The sequence below is a fragment of the Astatotilapia calliptera genome, chromosome 11 (genome assembly GCF_964374335.1).
Source record: "Astatotilapia calliptera chromosome 11, fAstCal68.1, whole genome shotgun sequence".
In the NCBI taxonomy this organism is placed as follows: domain Eukaryota; kingdom Metazoa; phylum Chordata; class Actinopteri; order Cichliformes; family Cichlidae; genus Astatotilapia; species Astatotilapia calliptera.
The window spans coordinates 28,445,212-28,464,968 of record NC_137432.1 but is presented as its reverse complement, the minus strand read 5'-3'; the positions used below and the strand labels follow the sequence as shown (position 1 = coordinate 28,464,968).

The 19,757-nt window shown below is 41.9% G+C and overlaps 1 long non-coding RNA gene across 1 annotated transcript; it reads right to left on the bottom strand.

Annotated features, from left to right (window-relative positions):
- Positions 1–17,384: 17,384 nt before the first annotated feature.
- LOC145431834 (uncharacterized) lies at positions 17,385–19,442 on the bottom strand. Its single transcript, XR_013912136.1, has 3 exons — positions 19,234–19,442; positions 17,632–17,828; positions 17,385–17,507 (listed from the first exon to the last, which is right to left on the bottom strand). It is a non-coding gene; the product is annotated as an uncharacterized LOC145431834 (long non-coding RNA).
- Positions 19,443–19,757: the final 315 nt, after the last annotated feature.

The window sequence follows — 19,757 nt, the reverse complement described above, 5'->3', positions numbered from 1 at the left end:
CAACTTGAAATGCTCCCAAAAATGGCACTACAGCATGTAAAAATATAAAGATACGCTCTGGTGGACTTGGTTCTATGGTAGGTCTTAAAGGGTTAAATACTTTAAATGTACTGTTCACACAGGAGGGTGGAATTATGCTGTATGAGTAAAATATTTTCTTCAGGAAAAAATATTTAATATCCAAGCAGACATTGTTACAATGTTGTTATCTCCTCAGTCAAAATTGCTCAAGGTCTAAAAAAAAGTGCACTTAAATGGATATTTTATAGAGGTTCATGCTCCACAATACGTACTGTCTCCCAAACACAAAAAAGAAAACAGCGGTCTCACCTGTGTGTGTGTGTGTGTGTGTGTGTGTGTGTGTGTGTGTGTGTGTGTGTGTGTGTGTGTGTGTGTGTGTGTGATGTGTGATGTGTGATGAGAAAAAAAACCATACACTTTGGGTAAGGATAAGTTGGCCTGTCGTAATTAATGATTGTAAGTGAATAGATATTAGATGAACAGCTCATAATCTCTATTTGCCTTTCTTTTCTTTCTTTTAACTTTTTACCCTAATTCTCATTCAGTTAGTGTGGAAATGTCTTTTCATCCACTCTTCAGCAGTGAATCAAAAATTTAAGGAGATAAACTCTAACTGTGACTTAAAAAAAAAACACAAACACAACTTGTTATGTATTTTTTCATGGCACTTCACTTCTCGTACTTGCTGTCAGTGAACGTTTGTAAGTTTTGTATTTGTTTTAGACCTCATTCTTGTTTCTCCAATCCATGAATCATGGCATCGACGTCAACGTTGTATTTTTCCTGGCTTTGTTTGCACTGAAAATGAGATGTGGGTTCATAAACACACTTGTCTGATGTATGTGTTTGTTTTTATCTGTAGTACAGTCAGACAAATCCTGAAGGCATCTAACTGTGTTCTCTATTAGAGCAGCACAGCTCCTAGGATGATCAAATGCCTCAGTGGCTGTATCCTAGTCAAAGCTCACATGCAACATGTGGATAGAGAAAAAAATGAACCAAGGTGCACTCCAGTGCTGTATGTCCTCGGTCAAGTTCTTCATTCTCTTGGCTGAATCACCGTGCTTTTATATTAGTGTGATTGGCAGCCACAAGAGCTTTATGAACACCCGGCTCTGTCAAAGGGATGTACAATTCACAAGCTAGTCTTTGTAAGGCTTTGCCAGGAAACGAGGCTGAGAAAAAATCATATAGAGGGAAAGGTCTCAGTCCTCTCAATCCTTCACCTCTTTGCTGATCCTCGGAGAGAGCGACAGCAGCTATGTGCATATCTAAAGGTATATTTTTGTGTATCATTGTGTCTGGGTTTCTACAGTTTGTAATGGGGAATTGGTGTGTGTTACAATTATGCGTGTCTGTTCTTCAGCATGCGCAGACCTGTAAGAACTATGAAAAGATAGAGGTGTGGATGACAGACACACGTGACGATGAGGAGCGCAACAGTGGAATTGGGAGTTGGTAGGGGTTTATAATGGGGCACTGTAGACGCTGGGCCCTGGCCCTAATTGATCTCTGGGTAGTGCAGAGGGCCCAGCCTCGGGTGCCACTGGAGGGGTCATTAGGATGCAAATATAACAGTTTTTGCAGCACACACCAGACAGACGCACTGACATGGGAGGGAGTGATGGAGAAAAATTATTTGAATCAAAGCAGAGAAAAGGAATCTGCCTTTTTCTGTCACCTTGCAGTCTTTTTTGGACGCTTTCTCTGTCTGTTTCCTGCTGTATAATAAAAAACCAGGGATGCTTTTCCATTTGTTTAAATATGTTACATTTTGGCACGATCTAAGTTACCTACAACAACCCAAAAAGATATCCATCCATCTTCAACTACTTATCCTATTCAGGGTTAGAGGAAGGCCTGGAGCCAACCCCATGGTTGATGGTGTTTTTATGCTTGCCGTGTTTAACATTACATCATCTGGTGCATGCTACCGTACGATTTGTATTCACCTGAAAGAAGCGCAACACCTATCTTTCAGTGAGTACTGCAGTGGTTTCTTGTGCGTTAACAGCAGGCATAAAGAGAAGTGACTGCGTGATGACGTTGCGGTGGTGAGGGTATACTGGCGTCTTAAGAGGCACGACACACCCTGGACATGTCACCAGTCCATTGCAGGGCTAGAATATGCATTGTATTAAATTAAAATCAACTTAGAAACTTGGTCAGTGGTGTTTTTCAAAGACTATGAAATGTCGTTTTGGCATTACAAGTGAATTTTCCACTGCATATACTGTGTTGAATTTGAAAAAGTTAATCCATTTATTCTTCCAGACATAGATAAAAATGGTGATGAAGTTGCATATTGTGACCACATTTCTCTGGGGACCAAACCAGCATCACTTTGTCATTTATGTTTATTGTGTTTGCACTGAAGAACCAATCATGTTCTTCCACTGAAACAAACCTGGACCTCTGCCCATGAACACTCCTTTCATTATTCGTCTTTTTCATGTCTCCATTTTTTAAGACAAAAGCAGAGGATATCCGTGGCAGAGGTTGGGGGGCTGGGGCCAGCTAGAATGGGGATCGTTTTTTTTCCATTCTCCCCTAATTGACGTGAACAGTTCTTTTGACCCTAATTAGCGCTCTGTAATCTCTCATTTGCATATCACAAAGGCAACAGCATTTGCATATTTGTAAACGAGATGGGTCCTGCATCTGCATGCGTTCCCTTGTTTCCTTGTCTTTCTTCTTTGCCCCTCTCCTTTCTCTCTGTCTCTTTCTGGCGCTCTTTCTTTCATCGCGTCCCCCTCTCTCGCGCTCTCTCCCTCACATGGGTACAGTGCCAGAAAGTGGCAGCGACAACAGGGTGACACGCAGACAGGGACAAGAGGCAGGCGCTGGTCGCTTGGCACGTGCCCTGGCACAGGCACTGACAAGGATAAAATGAGGCAAAGGGGAAAGGAAAAGAAGTTTAAAAGAGTTTGCAGGTGGAAGGAAGCGGAAGAAGTTAAAGAGAAAACAATGAAATGAGGTCATTAAGGATGAGCTGGTGAGAGACATTACAGAGCTGTAGGCAGACCGATGATGGAGAGTAATAGGATGAGATAAAGGGACAAATTATGGCGATAAAGGGATGAAAAATGGTGGTAAGATGCAGGACAGTGAGAGGGGATCAAGAGAAAGATGGGGACTTGTATACAACATGCAAATCACTGGTTCTATGTCCAGCAGTATCTTTGCCTAAACAATAATGTAGCTAGTCTGCTTGCCCTCTCTCTTGCAACCAACCACTCAAGCAAGTAAAGCATTATGAAGTGTTGACAGGTGTTCACACTGTGTCAGTGTCATCATCTTCAGTTCTCTTCTTTCTTCTCGCTCCTCTGTAATACACAATACCACTCAGAGCTAAAATTTGTATTCCTTATTGACACTGTGGAAAATGGCCACGTAAGACCAGCGAATTTTCTTTAGCTTAATTAATTAATTAATTAATTGGTTTTTCAAATAACTAGATGCTGTAGAAAAATGGATGCAACCCAAGGTGAGGTCAAGGAGTTCAACTAGAGACTACTCATGTTTGAGATACCCGTTTTATCTATCTGTGTGATTTTTATCTTCCATATTCACACATCAGTGGCTACAGAGTCATATTTTAGGTCATAGACACTAACATTCATCTGCCTTCAGTTACACAGGCATCTCTTTTTCTGTGTCCCTGTTAGTCCCTCTGACTCCTCTCCTCCTCCCCTTGTCAGTCCTGACCCCAGTGAATCAGCTCTCTATTACTATGGTAATGGGGGCTAATTGAATGGCCGAGGTGTAATGGAGAAGACAACACAGCCTACATTATGATAAGGAGCCTAGACAACAGCCCTCCGTCAAGGGTCACCCACCAAAAAGGTGGGCTTAAAGCCCCTTTTGCACATCGACCTTCCCATACCAGTTCCATTTTTTATTTCTGACTCCCGAGGATGCGAGCATCCTGTGTGCAAGGCTTTGAATCTCTAAGGAATCTCTGAGTTTTTCCATTCAGAATTGACATGTAGTTACTCTGCATTGGCATACAGTGTTGGGTGTCTGTAAATGTACTGTAAGTTGGAGATGTGTTTCAGCATTCCCTTATGGGAAGGAGAGATGTGGACATCCTCTCATGCAGGTATGATGAAAAATTTAATGGGGATGAATTGTTGTTCTCCGCTGTGATGCCAGAGCGCTGGGGAAGTGAGCGGGCATTCATTTCCTCTCATTCTACGGGTCCTCTAATGTATTCAACAGGGAAAGGTACTCTGTCAAATGTGAAAGCGAGAGGTCTCCTCGTATTGCCTTTTTTGCATATGTGAGATCAACGGCTGATTGCAGAGTTTGGGACAATGCCATTTTGACACTTTCAAAATCTGCATGGAGTAAAAACACCAAACATCTCATCAATGAAAACACTGAAATTAGCCACAACACGTTAGGGAGGAATAAAAGTAAAAGAAATGTTGTCGTAAACTTTTACTTTTTAAATGGATATGATTTAGAAAGCAATTAAATCCCAATCCAAATTGAAACTTTTAGGTTTGGTGCTGTTCTGCTTCCCTTGAAGTGTTTAGAATCCAGTTTAGAAAAGAAGATGGGAAGCGGTAATGTGCTGGGTTTTTTTTTAACTGCTTCCATTATGGCCTTCCCTGGCAAAGGAGAACAATGTAGTCTTTTACAACAAGGAGAGGTGTCTCTGTGAGGTGGACCCAAATTCACTTACTGAATATCATTAAAGAGGGCACACGGAAGGGAGAAAGTGCTGCTCCCTTTGATTTTGTTTATGTTCTGGAAATTGCATCGCCTTTGCAATTAGCCTGGTTGAGTGTGTGAGTCTGTGCTTTAAACAGATAAAAGAAGGAGGTGAGAGATCAGAGAAGATGCTGTTTAGGAGTACTGCTAAACCCAGCTGTTACCCAGCTGGCACTTAATGTTCTCCTTTTTTGTTCCCCTGCGTTTGTCAAATAATAAACCTTCACCCCTGCCCTGCTCTCTTGTTACACTTACTGAACTACCACACACACTTCATTACTGCAGATATTTAAGAGAATGTTGAACTTAGAAAATGATATTATGTTATGTATTGTTAGTCTTCTTAGTTTTTGTGCTCAAGTTATCAGATGTCATCATCCATCCATCCATTTTATATGCTGGAGCCTGTTGTAGCTGTCTTCAGGCAATAGGTGGGGTACATCCTGGACATGTCCCCAGTCTGTCACAGGGGAACATACAAATGAAAAACTCATGATAGATCTACCAATTTTTTTGCTCTCTGTTTAGTTATTCATGATGATTTTCTAGTGTAATTCAGATGGGGATATTTACCAGGTCAATCACTGAAGGGTTTTGAGGTATTTTACCAATGCTGGAACATCACCAGAAATTGAAAGGCACCATCCGCGTTCACTTTCTAGAATCTGTGTTCACAGGCAGTTGTTTTAGCTTTTGTTGCATGTATTTTCTATACAAATCTCCTGAAGTTCATCATTAACAACTGTCAGCATATATTTGATATAAGAACTGAATTGTACATATTTTCTTTAGCTCTCCACATTCAGTTCCAAATAAATAAAGGGATTCGATTTAAAGTATCAACCCTTTCAGTGATGGTTGGAGAATAAAGTGATCTTAACTGTTACTAATAAATAATAGATTTTTTTTCTAACATTAATCTCACTGTTATGAGGTAAACTATGGGAATTTCACAGTAAAGTAATGTAAAATATGAAGTTCAGTGCTGACTCTCTAAGTTTTGTCTATATTTGTGTACTGGCAACAAGTGCTTTCTAACAGTTAAATGCTATTTTTCCTAAAAATAAAAAAATGTGTTCCCCCACACTGACTAAATTATTCCTTGAAACTACAACTGAATCCTCAGCCTACTCATCTCATCTTCTGCCTTCCTCCCTCCTCCCACCCCCTACGCCCTCTGCCAGTATGCCTCTCACCTTTAGCCGCGCTCCGCTCTTTGTTGATGTGTAACTCCCCGACCTGAGAGACCCAGCGGCTATGCATAAAACATGTCATATTGTGCTTGTGCTTCTACTCAGGGCTAACCATGTTTTTCTTCATCATTTATACAAAGTGGTATCTTTTTTGACTTTTCAAACCCACGGAAACAACTTTAAGAAGTTGGACTCTGCTCTAGCTTTTAGACTTCTTGGTGTGCAAGAGAGGTGTGAAGAGTTAGGGTGAAATAATAACAGAGAGGTGGACAGACACATGCGCACACCTTTACAGTCATGGAAACAAACACACACACACTGGTTCCAACCCCTGCTGGGTCGCAGCATCAGGGTCAAGCGGGCTGCACTTTGCAATCTCAGCACTACCCGAATGAGCAGGGCATCAGTGAGGAAAAACAGAGAAAAAAGGGACACAAAGAGTGAAGCCAGAGACAGAGAGACATGAAGAGAGGGTAAGGAATGGAAGAAAGAGAGGGAGCAGGAAAGCCATTTGAAGCCATCTCCTTTTGGAGGTCTGGGCATCAACCACCTCTATCCTTCACTCTCCACCTCCTCCTTGTGTTCATCGTGTTGTTGCTGTGTATTCCACCCCTGCTGAGGGCCCACTCACGCCCCCCTGCCTCAGCCCCATATTGGATCTCAGTAGGTATTTTGTGCTTTTAAATGAATAGGCAAATGAGAAACAGGGTCCAATTGAAGGAGGGTGAGCAGTGGTAGAGGAGGGGGAAATAAGTAGCAGGGGAGCGGAGGCAATCGGGTCTTTGGGCGGAAACACAAGCCCCCACCCTTCACCCTGAACACTACGCACAATCACACACACATACACCCAAAATGTCAGGAGTGGCTAAGAGCCTGGGGGAAGGCATCTCATTTCAATATGGCCTCCTGCCGGGTGCCCCGATGCAGCAAACTGGGAGACCCCCGCTCAGAGACCCACTGATCTGTGATAAAAGCAGCCCTGCATCCTCATCATCCTCTTCCAACTTCAAAATCCAATTCAAACTCCTCCAAATTGCTTATTGGTGTTTTTTTTCTCTTTCGGTACACTGCACTCGTGTGCTAGGATATTTGCTTCATGTCACATTTTACCTGATATTTAGTTTTTAAGTACATCTACTGTGGAAAATTCCAGTTTATTAAAATTCTGATCTTGTGTTTATAGTTTTGGTAATTCTGCTTTTTGTGGGAATATTTTATTATAATCACCAGGTTAGTGCTGGAAATGCTGGAACATTGTTTAAAAGAGATATGATGAGGAAGTAAGGTAGCTTATAAATGCACTACTCCAGAATTATCAGCAAGTCTTATAATATAGATGACTGAGATGCTTGTATGTGTTGCAACACATATGGCTACATATGGACATTAAATATTGGGCCATGAAGGGTTGCAATGCAATCACTATTTTTTCTCCCCTTATGCTTATTTTAAGTCTTGCCCTCCCGAACATGCTGGTTCACAAAGTGTCTTTTTCTTTGCTGTGGGAATACTTTTTTTCTTTGGGACATTGAACTCCAGCGTAACAACTTCATGGCACTTGTATCGTTTACTTCAGAGATCAGCTGATTGGCCTGCAGCTTTGTTTGTCAGCTAGAGCAACAGAGATTCCAGTTAAAATCTGGAGAAAATCATGGAGGATGCAGAGCTGGACAGAAGAAGAGGGAAACGAGGGGATGGGGCGAGACAGCGGAGAGTTTTGGAGAAACCGAATTATAAGCCACGTCTCCCCACTCTGATCATGTGGACTGCAGGGTCGCTGGAGAATAAAATAGAAGAGCTGACGGCGCTGGCCCAAAGTCAGAGGGAGTACCGGGAGTGTAGTTCAACATGCTTCATAGAGACATGGCTGCACCAGGATATTCCCGACAGCAACATGTCCATGGAGGGCTTTTATACAATTTGGCCTGACAGACTGCACAACTAGTTGTAAGATGAATGTGGATGAGTCTTGCTATTCTAGTTAATAATTGCTGGTTTTACCCTGCTCATTTTAACATAAAAAGTATATTTGTTGCCCAGATATTGAACTGTGTACTCGTGAACTTCTAACATATCATCATAGTGGCTGTATAAATTTCTCCAGCCCCACTTGTGCATCTACCACCATCACCTCTGCTGTAGCCTGGTTACACTCACAACACCTGAGTGAGTACTTTCTTTGCTGTCTCAGACTACCACATCACCTTTGAAATCAAAGTTTGTGAGCTGTACCATCAGAGAGGAGAGAAGAACAGATCAGCTTTATACAAATGTTAAGGATACGTACAGCTCCTTTTACCTCGCCCCACTTGATAGGTCAGGTTCACCTCACTCCCCTTACAGGTTACTAGAGGTATCCTGTGGCCTGTGAAGGCAGTGACGAGATGGTGAAAGGAGGTTTTTGTGCTCCTGCAGAGCTTTTTTGAAGTGACTATTTGGCAAACACTCTGGGAGTCACAGGGAGAGGACACTGATGTGCTGCTCACATGATTAATCACAGCCTACATACGTTTCTGTGCAGGCATCATTCCAATAGAAACTGTGTAGTGTTATCCAAACAGCAAGCTGTGGGTAACAAAGGACATCAAATTCCACAAAAGGAGGATGAGCTAGAGCTAGGAATAGGGATGAGGTATTGTATGTTATATCTTTGTCCTTCTCCGTGGCTGACTGATGGATCCACAACAGTGCAGAGTAGCAGAACACTACCACATATCTTTGACACTGCACCCATCTGACAACAGGTGCTCTCCGCAGATAGATGGACAGTCCGAAATGTCCCATGGACTCTGTACCCAGGTACCTCCTTTCCTCCTACTCCAGTCACCTTCACTGCTGAACAAATCAGGAGACAGTGATGAGACTCCTCTCAGGCAAGTCTGTGTCCCCCGATGATGTGAGGCCCAGGGTTCTCAAAGACCGTGAGTGTGGAGCATTTCATTACATCTTCAGGATAAGCCCGAATCCGCAAAAGGTCGAGAGGTCATACCTTGTGTCCATTTCAAAGACGTTACATCCCAGTGGCACATCCAATCATACCACAATATTTGCCAAACATGGTGGAGGCAGTGTTATGGCGTGGGATTGTTTGGCTGCCAGTGGAAACGAGTCACTAATGTTTGTCGATATATATATAAGTAAGCATGAATTCTGAAGTGTACATAGCTATAACCTCTACTCAGATTGAGCCAAATGTTGCAAAACTGATTGGACAGCACTTCTGAGTGGGAAAAGGGATAATGACCCAAAGCATACTGCATAAGCAACCCTGTCCTGCTGAATGATGAAACACTGAGCAAGTTTTGAGACATTTGGCTGCATGTAAGTACACAAAATGTTCCTCTATGCAGTATCTTTGCAGTCATCCTCTTGCTTCTGTCAGCAGTGGAATCATCAATTAATACCAGTGTGACAGGTACACATACATGTTTGGCAGATAATGTGGTCTGGGTGAGGAATACATTTTTTTGTTTAGTTCTTTTTTTTTTGTACCATTATTCACAGTCTGTTAAATTTTGCTTCACAACTCAACCGTTTGTTTTAGTTTTCTTTCAACCGTATCCTTGCTATTATCTAGCCAAATATCCAGTTGATTTTGAACCCATGCAAATTTTATGGTTTGCTAGAGGCTCTAAGTTTCACTCTGTTCTTTAGAAATTGATCTAAACTTGTGCAAATTAGCAGAGGCTTGACGCTTTAATTTAGTTTCCATTATTTTATTACAAATAGAAATAGACTTAACCGCAAAGCCTGAAGAATTATAAGTGAGTAACTATCCATCCAGATATTTATATGGATTGTAACTAAAATGAAATCGGGGGAATAAAATAAAATGCAGGAGTAGATGCGAAGGCACAAAGGTTGGATGGAGTAGCTAGGTGAGCTGGTATATTGCCATGCACCCATGCCATGATGTTTTGGTGGAACTGGTACAGGGGTCTCCAGTAAGGTCCGCTGAAATATTAATCCTTTCCCCTCCTGCAGTTGAAATATAACACACACACACACACACACACACACACACACACACACACACACACACACACACACACACACACACACACACACAATTGCATCAAGACACTCAGTAGCTCCCACTGCCTCCTGCACCAAGCCTGCAGAGGGCCCTGAAATATTAATGTACAAAGTAAATTAAAGCTGCAACAAAAAGAGATAGGGTTTTGTCTTTCTCTTCCTGTATATCTGACTGACTGGTCTTTATGACTGAGAGAGGGGGTGGCATTCAGTGTAAGGCAGGGAAAAGAGAGACAGTGGGTGGTTGAATTGGAGAGGAGAGTAGGTGAGGAAGATGAGTGGCAGATAAAGGGACTACACCATGTCTAATGACACAGGGCATAGAGAAGATTGTGCTGTCACAACGTTGGTGGATTTGATTAGCTGGATGGCTTCAGAGCGCAAAGTTAGATGAGACGAGAAAAATTTTGGAAAGGACGAGAGAGAGAAAACTTGAGGAGGAAGTCTGATACAAGTTTGAGCAGGGTTATTTTAAAAGGTTCTGGGGTCATGCTTGCTAGAACTGAGCAAGAGAATGAATTGGCACAGGCTTGTTAGCATGTATATGCATACCCCTGCAGCTTGTTTGTGAATGCTGAGTCTTTTTCGCCCTCCTGCCTGTAATAAAGCTATGTATTGAAGCGAATGAAATGCAGCAAGCAACCTTACACCCTCACTCTGGCCCCTGACCCTTTTGACTGGCAACTCATCAGACAGCTATAATAACTTTGAGGGGAAATGATCACAAATCCTTGCACAGAAGTAAGTCTGCAATGAGTATAATCCACTCTCAAAAAATCTACAAAGCTGATCTTGACATTCTCACTTACTTCATATCTCTCAGAAATACACTGACACTTAGCATGGACTCATTTCCATATCTGCTTGCTTGTACAGTATCAGCTAATCAGACCTTGCCAAACGTACCCGTCTTTAAACGTGTTCACACAGCACAAAGACTCCTCCTAAAAGCCCCAGATTGCCACCTGATCAAACACTTCCATATGGACATTGATACAATGCATAAATCTTTCTCTGCCTCATTCTCTTTCTTTGCTACACAATCATAGACACACATACACACGCACACGCAGGCACACAGTGAGCAGCAGCAGCACAGACTTTATCTCCACCATCAATTTCCGCTTTCTGCATATGGGTAGAGCTGCTTATGCATGTGCCGCAGAGCTGCACTTTATCAAAGGGCCCGTCCTGGGCTTGGGGCCATGCATTATTAAACACAACCACCACACATGTGCACACGTGCACATGCACTAACTAAGAAAGGACCTGATCGGACAGGTACACGCACACACACTGCAGTATTTGCAGTGGACAGACACTACTCATGCTTTTTTGGAACTTTAGGTAAAAACACAAAATTAAGCACACGTAACTGTACATGCAGCACATTCAAAGGAGGCACATGGTGGTATTTGTGAGTTACACAGATATAATGTTGGTAAAGTAAATTGTCATTAAGCCTACTGTGTAATACTTTTCATTCATAAAAAAGAAGTACATTCACTTCATCAAAGTACTTAAGTACTAAGACAAACCCAGTGAAATTAAAAAAAGCTTTTTCAACCACCGTAGACCCTTTAAAACGGGTCTTTTATTAAGTTAAATTTTGAACATTACCATTGTAATATATTAATTGTTGCATTTTTGTATTGCATTCTCTTTTTTGGAGTTCTTTAGCATTTGTATTTTGTTTTTACTTAAAGAAAAACAGGTAAATACAAGTGAGTTTTCCTAACATCACATGTTGGTGAAAGTATTACTGCAATGCCATACAATTAGGAAACCCACACTTGTTCGTTATGATTCTCAGTGATCAAAGCTTGTGACACAACATGGCATAAATATCTGTGTATACAAAGGGAGATAGCTGCTTTCTGCTACAAAACACTGTATAGATCTTTACATACACATACAAAACACCCATAAGTAGACAAACACAAAGAGACTTTCAGCCTCTGTGCTGAGGCCGGCTACTCACTGGGGTAATATGCTGTCACTCTGTAGAAAATGAATTTGACAAATTGAGTCTCAAGTGTCTGCTGCATTGAACTTTAAATCTGAACTACTTAAAAAAAACCCTTCCATTGTCTGCAGTGAGGTAAAACTGGAGAATGCTTTGTTCCACAACCTGGCAAGGATTTATCAGATGGTATGATTTTTGACATGTATGGTACACAAGTGGGTCTTAGTGGATGAAATGCTGCTTGCATTGCAGAAATTCTTATGCCACAGACATGCTCATTTCTTGTCTACCTTTGGATTAAATGGTTGATGAATTTTCCACTAATGGCAGAATAAGTACACGGGAAACCAAGGCTCCGCTGGCCATTGCTGCATGCTTGCATCAGCCATTTATTCAAGCTTGTTAATACTATAATATAGGGTGATATGTGCCTCTTTCCTTAACAGGTGTGAGAGTCAGGCGAGGTAAGCAGCTGCTGGGTCGCCCTCTCTTTCACCTCCCTTACCCTCTCTGTCTGAAAGAAACTGGAACACTTACAGCGTTAGTGGCAGGAAGTACCACAGCTGTATGTGTGTTATGATAATCACCTCACCCAAACACTGACATGCCTAGCAGGTGTGTGAATCGACTCTTCTGATCTTGGAGACCTTTCAAAGTTTCGATAGACTGCGATTGGAATTTGATTTATTGTTAGATTGGTAGGTTTTATATCAGCTGGGAGGCTGACTGCTCTGAACCCATCCTAGCAGAAGAAATAATTCCAATAAAGGAGAGCGCTCGCTTATGAAATAGAAATGAAAGGAAAATTCCCGTTTTTTTTTTTTAATCCAACAAGTAGCATGAGCACTTAAGCAAATTTCATATTAAACTAGAAAAAAAAGAAACATTAAAAATTATATCCCAATTTTTCAACTGTATTCATCTTACATTGTATTCTAACAGGCTTATCCAATCATAGCTGAGCGTGAAAACTTTAATTATTTCAATATACTGTGATTGCATTACTGTGATTTTAAATAACTGCCTTACATGACAGTGCTAAAATAAAGCCCAGTGTTGGCGCTACTCTCACATCTTCTGTTTCACTGTGGGATTACGTTCTGTGCTAAACAGTTTCTGACTGCGGGATTAGCTAAATAGAAACATCTAGTGCAGATCTGGGCATTTAAGGCCCGCGGGCCATATCCGACCTCTTGAGCCTTCTGCTCTGGCCCGCGTGTGGTCACTTGCAAACAAGAAAAGTAAACGGAAATTAGTTCATGCGATGTGTCCTGTGCCGCTTTTATTTTGAAAGTGTGACTTTTATTTGTGTAAGGCTGCATGTGCAGGTAAATCCTTACTGACTGTCATGTCAGACATGTCAGCTCATGCAAAAAAAAGAATGACTGATAGCGAATGCCGCATTGCTAACAAGGCATGTTCTGTAACATATTTATGTACATAAGTCAAAGAAAAAGCTGTGAGCTTAGTTTGCGGTGAACAGGTTGCTCTGTTCAAGGACTACAATTTAAATCACTATGTGACCAAACATGCAGAAAAATACAAGTACTTGTCTGATGAATAGCGAGTCAGGAGTCAGATGCTTTGCTAGCTTAACTGCAAAACCAACAAGGAATTTATTTTTACAAAACTACACACATCCAGGGATGCAGCTCACAAAGCAAGTTATGTCATATCCCACAAAATCTTAAAAGAGGTAGTAAACCATTTTCTGATGGAGAGTTTATTAAACAGTGCCAGGTGGACTCTGCAGGGCTAAGTCCAGATAAATCAGTGCACTTGTTAAAGCCCAAAACAAACTTTAGTTTTCCGCTCCTAATCTGCTGCTTTTTACAGTTGGAGAAAGTTAATATTGAACACGGTTAAATTCAGGTTATTGTTGGTTCGACCGTATAACACAGCTCAGGTTTCTCATGTGGCCCTTTGGAAAAAATAATTGCCCATACCCTGATCTAGTGTTATCCATTAGTTTGTGCCATATGGCTATTAGAGCCCAGTGTTTCTCGTAACTTCTATTCTGATCATGAAAATCTAATTTGCTGTCACAATTTTTGGTAATGTTTACTTTACTAAGATCTAACTTCCACGCATGTGTTCATTAAAGGGGAAATTCCCTGTTGTTGCTCAGTATCAGTTCACTCGGAGAGCAAAGGCGTTTCCATCAGATGTAACTTTGAAAATATTTGCTATCATTAGTCAGTTCTTTGGCGTGTCTGTGACTGAACTGGGAGTTTGTTTACAACCTTAGTGATTATCTCACTGTTTATGTTCTTGTTTGGCTCTAATGTAGTTATGAAGCTGCATCCCCAGAGCTAAACACTAACACTGCAAAATATATCGACTGTTCCTAAAGTTGAAATGAAAATGTTTATATGGGAATTTCAGACTTTTGTACAGATGCTACAGATGCTACATGCAGGTTTTCCTGGTAAGTTTAACCTGCATCACTTAAAATGAATTTTATAGCCTGTGCGTCAATTCAAGCAAAATGGGAATCTCAAAACTATGCCACTCATATCTCTGTATGTTTCTTATGGAGCAGTAGAGACAGAGCACAAAGAGGACCTTGACACTGTTAGTGCATTTGATTTTTATTGAGACAGGCACATATTGCTCTTTGAAGTATAATGAGTGAAACCTAACAGACTGAAAGACAAGGCATTTACAAATATTGGTACTTGTTCATTCTGCAAAGCTCCAGGCTTGCTGGACTTCCACTGACTTACAGGCAATCTGCTGCAGCCAAGGAGCCACTGTTTACCTATATTACATCCCTTAACCTGGAATTATGCATTTACAAGGAGTTAACTGTATGAGTAAAAAAACACATATATAACATTGACTCTATCTTCAGAAACATAACTATGAAATATCCAAACATAAAACTGTATTTTTTTATGTAAGAATGCAAGAAATGCAGTATATTATTGAAATATTCTCATGAATTTTGTGTTGACTTGTGTATCACATTGTGCGTACCACCTAGATAGATGAGAATAACAGAAGAGAAATCTTTTCCATATTTGTGACTGTTTTTGTGGTACTTTTGCTGATATTTCTCTTTGACCTGCAGAAATGACAGACTCTCAACTTCTGTCACAGACAATCTTCTCTGCAACCAATGTTTTGTTCTATGACATTAAAAAAGTGATGTTTTTATTCATATTTAGGACTTTGCTTGTACCTGTACTAACAGGAAGTGTTAGGTATACTGATGAGCTCATATTGTGAGCATTCAACTCTGGCCCTCACAGCACAGACATGAGACAGGTGGTGCAGAGTAGTTGGGTAGAGAGCTGTACACCGGTGTGTATCGGTCATCGAGGTGAATGGAGCGAAGAGAGGGCAGTGGATGACCGCTGTGTTCTTCACCCTGCATGTCTGTCACGCTTTCGGACCACCGTCGTGACTGTAGCCTTTGCAAATGAGGAGCAAACAGGCGATGTAGAAAATACATGAGCTGTGATGGGATGGAGTGTGAGAGTTAGAGGAATGCGGAGATGCAGACAACACCCCCCAAACATATCATTTTTATTCAGAAAGTGAAGTGACTGCAAGGGCTTCTAAACCCTGCCATGTTCAAGAATGAGCTTGAGACATTTTGTTGTGTCCCACTGGAGCAAGAACATTTACACGGATATGTTGTAGGTTATGACCCACTCGGAGATCAGTCTCCTCTACTGCAAAGGCAAAGAGAGGCACTATATTGAGGAGTTGACAGGAATCCCATACATTCTTTATCAAGCTGTATTTCCTCTGCAGTGATGAACAACTTCAGATGGTTGGAGTTAAACACATTAAGGAAGGTTAAAAGAGGTGATTAGTTTGGCATTTATTCATTGTTTATAGCTGTTGGGCAAAGGCTGGACTGCTGGGATGCGTCTGACCTGTGGCATCATAGAACATGTTTTATTAGCATTTCCACCCTGCGAGGCACTACGTTGATTGTGATTGCCAGCCCTGGCTAGCTCTATCTCATCCCTATCGGGGCTGATGCTGGCTGTGTTTCCTTTCTGGATATCTAGCCAAAATTTTCCTCAGTAGCTCTCTCTTCTTTGAAGATTACATTTCAATGGGTGGTTGCCGTGACATTTCTGAACATTTTGACTTGAAAACATATGTATCTGTACGTGTGTGTGTGTGTGTGTGCAAGGTGTCTTTCAGCAGTCACAGCTCACGAGCAACAAGCTTGAAAAGCAGTCTAGCACATTCTGTCTGCCTCATTGCATCCGCGCCCAGCCGCAACATGCTTGCTTACCCCAACAAAATGAAAAATCAATACATGTCTCCCATCGCCCCCATCTTTTGCAGGACAATTGACCCTGACACCATGATCTCTCAGTGTGAGTGATATTATTTCCACTAGGTTGGGCAAGAGGTAAGAGACACATTTTTCAATAGGCAAGCAGGCACCTCTGAAGGCACCTCTCTGCCAACGGCCAATAAAGTCAAGTGCAGGCCATTGAACAAATAAATAGTTGTGGCAGGTTTAGGGTCTTTAAGGGCTTTGTTCAAAAAAAGGGAGAAATTTCAGGCACTTTTACTGCTGGTTATAAAAATCATGCCAAAGTTGGAATTTTAAAACCACCAGAAGTTTAAAACAAATTTTCTTCCCTTCTGCATATGTGAAAATGAATTCTCTTGTATATTAAAGATTAACCCAAACTGTCAAAAGATGGTCTTCAGTTAATTTCTACTTTCCTATTAAACGATCACATCATATCTCACAAAATGCAGCAACATAATATGAAAGAAAACAAGTTTTTTTTCTTCTGAATTCTTCCTATTACCCCAGTATGCCATAACTCAAAGCCAGAGACAGAGACTTCCTGCTGAGGTGTGGCGCTTTGAGCTGTCTCAAACACAGCCATGTTTTAATGTATCAAAATACACTCTGTCAGCACATTTCAGAAATTATGGGCTAGATTAAACGGCAACTTTGACCCACCTGTCAGAGGATACAAGCTTTTTTGCTGAGAGAGATTAATGCTTTGCTCTAACATTTTCTCCTGAACCCCCCAGAATGTTAATCAGAGCCCAGGAGCAGCAGTAGGGAGATTGGTCATTAGGTGAGGTGGAACACATTGATTTTTAATTTTGACATGCAAATTTGTTTGCCACCTTATTTGTACAGTAAGCTGACCCGCTTGCATTCTTCTCAGCACTTCTCAGCATCATGGGATACTTTGTTTCAAAGTGAGTGATTAGTTTACTTTCCTGGCAAGTTGCGCCAAGGTGGTGTACGTGTACAGATGTTTTCCTTTCCCGTGAAAGATTTCAAACCTGATGTGTCTTGAAACGTGTTTACATTAGGTGTAAATGTAATAACTGCTTAAGGACTTAAAACAACAAGACTTTTGAGTTTTGACAGATATATCTGACAAAAAAAGACAACAGTGGAAGTCATTAGGCCGCAAACCTAGCCTTACACCTAACAAGTCGTTACTTGCCTGGAGTACTTTGTGAAACAGCGATCGATGCGGGCAGAGGACGTGGCGGTGTTCCTGACCTCTAATCCCCACCTCCTTAACGGGGGTGAGAAACAGGCCTGGAGGCGAGAAGGGATCTGGCCCCTGAGGAGAAATGTACCAGTGAGAGGAATAAACAAGAGCACAGAGGGAAGAAAACACATAACATTAGCACAGGGCAGGGAGAGGCAGTATAAAGGGATGTTATATGGATGAGAATGGGTTGTACCTGAGGCTCAGCACCAATTGATCCGTCCGCCTTCCCTCGCACCTCTGGCATTACTCCTACTGTCTCTGCAAAACACCTGCTCTGTGCAAGTTTGGCTCGACTTCCTTCCACACTGACCTCCTCATCTACATCTGTCTGACTGACCTGTGTCACTCCGCCTGCTTGGGCATTATCAGTAAGAACTTGAGGTCACTAATCTGTAAAGGTAAGGAGGTAAAGACACATTACATTACTTCTGAAACCTTTTCACTTCTTTCCGTGTTCAGTAAGTCTCCGTTTGCTTGCTCCGTTGCACAGCCATATGAGTCGTGGCGGCAGTGCAGAAGCACGTTAGCCATATCAGGGGAGCAGATAACTCACAAAACCTGCACTCTGTCAAGGCGCATCACAAATTTAACTCAGCACGCAAGAGTGCCTGTGGCACTGTCAGGCAGAATTAGAAAAAAATTAAGACATCCATCCCAGCGACATCCAGTAGAAAGATAGAAACAGAGACAGGCACCAGTAGATTGACATATTTGCCACATTCATTTGAGCGTGTTCATGGGAGCACAAGCGGTGTCAGTGACAGCACTTTCTCACCTCAGTGACAGTGAAAAAGGCGCTGTGATCAGTGCAGTGGAAGGCGCAGCATGGCGGAGCTGGATTAGCTATGATAATATGATGACAGTAATTGAGCTTGTCATAATTGCTCAATCACGGAGCCTTTCCCCGGGGTCTGAGAGGCAACTGTTAGCGCTGTACAAGCCTTCATTACAGGGTTGTGATATTGGGATAATTCACTTAGAGTGGGACGACTGGCACTGTGATCATTTTGTGTGCATTACCAGATTAGGCCACTAAAGATTAAATAATCTTAACTGTGCCATCTGATTGTGACATTGAATTAGCTAACAAAGACATATATTCATCTCAGTTCTGACAGATATTGAGGGTAGGTGGTAATCTAAAGGACTCTGATCAGCAGTGAAATCTGCTTACATATTGGAAGCTGTGAAAGTAGTTTTCAGTGTGTTGATTGACTCGGTATAAAGCAGAGGCCATAAACAACCCCATCACAATGCCTTCAGTTCTTACTGTCCCTCAAAGGGCAGAATAGGAGGATGAGATGGAGGGTAGGAGGGGTGGGAAGACAGAGAAAGGGGGGAAATATTGGAATAAGGAGGTGGCGACGACAGGACCACCTCACGGCGGAATTTACTGTCAGATTTTCTCCACGAGACTCTGGACCAAAATCCCCCTCGCCACGAACGAGCGGACGAAGAGGGGAAAAAAAGAGAGAAATTGGAAAAAACAGCTGAGGGTGTAAATAATTCATGCAGACAATATGACTTTTTTATGTAAATTCAGTGCATTAACCCTCTATTATAATGATGGACGACAGATACGGGTGATGTTTCCTTGGTAAGAGCTAATGGATGACCATCATAAATTCACTGCACATTTTATTGTGTTGCCAGGAAAATTGTGCCTGCAGGCAACGTTGTTTACTTTTATGTCAGGGAGGAGGAGAAAAATCCCGCCGTCTTCAAAAGGAGAGAGGGGAAAAAGAGAATGGGGAGTAAAAATAATGGGGCCCACACAGTGCGCCTTGTTCCATACCTTCTGCTATGTTTGGAGCAAGCGATCCCCCAACAGCCTCTGTGTGTGTTCTTCTTCCTGCTCATCCCTCTGCCTCTCCTTCTCCTCGTCTTCTTCCTCCCCTCCAGCAGTCTTCCTCGGAGAACAGCAGGGTCTAGTCGCATTAGCTGCACTGCACTCCTCCACATCGCTCCGATTACAGATTACTCACTTTTGCCACCACTGTTACTCTAGAAAATTTGGGGAGGTAAAGGGACATCATTTTTCATTACTGTCTTCTGTGAGCAGCATCATACTTGCTGGGCAGTGTGCGCACACGCATCCTGTATATGACATCCGTTTTAACAACAGACATTTTTTGTCATCAAACGCCGAAAGTTTCAGCCATTTCTAGATCAAAACGCAGAATTGATTAGACTCAAGTCAAGTGACACTTGGTGGTTTTTAAGGCTGACTTTGAAGCAAATAAGTATGCAGCTAACAGGATTTCTCTTGCCACTTTTTTTGTTCACTATTGATGAAAAGAAGAGCGCTACATAGGCCTG